At 35.9% G+C, this 1,193-nt stretch overlaps 1 pseudogene; it reads left to right on the top strand.

Moving 5' to 3' along the window:
- Window positions 1-247: 247 nt before the first annotated feature.
- Window positions 248-842, top strand: LOC131828095 (rRNA-processing protein FCF1 homolog; annotated as a pseudogene).
- The last annotated feature ends 351 nt before the right edge of the window (window positions 843-1,193 follow it).

The following is a 1,193-nucleotide window of genomic DNA, read 5'->3' on the forward strand; positions in this document are numbered from 1 at the left end:
ACTTTGAAGAATATAGTGACTTTGAGACACTTTAATTCCTTCACTACCTCAGCTATGAATCAGGGTAAGACTTGTTTAGGGCTACTTTTAAAAGGTTGTCCTAAGGATAAAATGGAATGATGCATTTGTGAAAGGGATTTGAACAAGTATCCTACAAGATTTCATGTGCCTTGTAAAAACAAAATAAAAAATTATATTTTCTTGTTAAGAAAATGATACATGAAAGAAACAAGTGTATAGCATGAACATGGGGAAGCAAAAGAAAACAAGAAAGTATGCAACCATGAAGCGAATGCTTAGTTTCCAAGATCAGAGGCTTAAAGAGAAGGACAGATTTAAATATTAAAAAAAAAAGAAGAAAAGAAAAGAAAGATTCTAATGCACTCAAAGAAAAAGACGTCCCCCAACATCCTTCTTGCTTATTCTTCCAATATTACACACAGCTGGGTCCACCTTACCACATCCTGGTTGACACCAACTTTATCAACTTTTCCATTAAAGCCAAACTTGATTTAGTACAGTCAATGATGGACTGTCTTTACACCAAGTGTATCCTTTGTATAACTGACTGTGTAATGGCAGAAATTGAGAAACTGGGACAAAAGTATTGAGTGGCTCTAAAGATTAACAAGGATCTAAGATTTGAAAGATTACCATGCACACACAAGGGAACCTATGCAGATGACTGCTTAGTACAGAGAGTAACTCAACACAAGTGTTACATTGTGGCCACAGTCCATCGGGACCTTAAAGGAAGGATCCAGAAGATTGCTGGAGTACCCATCATGTACATTTCTAACCATAGGTACAACATTGATGATTATGGGGCCCTTCGGTTCTAATTCTTAAAAGATGGTGTTTCTCTGTCTTCCTTTTCTGGCTTTTTCTGTTGCCAGTTCATATTAGCAAAACGCTAATAGCACGAATATTCTTCTTATCCATTTGCTCTGTTGTGAGCTGAGTATGGTTAAATACAGTCACTTTTTGATGTTGTTTGGAAATTTATATTTTGTTTCATTTTAAATATTGTTGCATCTTTTTATAAATTAGATAATTGCTCATATATAAAAAAGAAAATGATACATGAGGATTATGGAGAATCTGGAAGATGCATGCATGCCTGGATACAAATGTGGGTGGCCTTGGACACTCATTCCTTTCTCCCTTTCAGCAGTTAAGCAAGAAGCTGGCTG

The sequence above is a fragment of the Mustela lutreola genome, chromosome 3, assembly GCF_030435805.1.
Source record: "Mustela lutreola isolate mMusLut2 chromosome 3, mMusLut2.pri, whole genome shotgun sequence".
NCBI classification, from domain to species: domain Eukaryota; kingdom Metazoa; phylum Chordata; class Mammalia; order Carnivora; family Mustelidae; genus Mustela; species Mustela lutreola.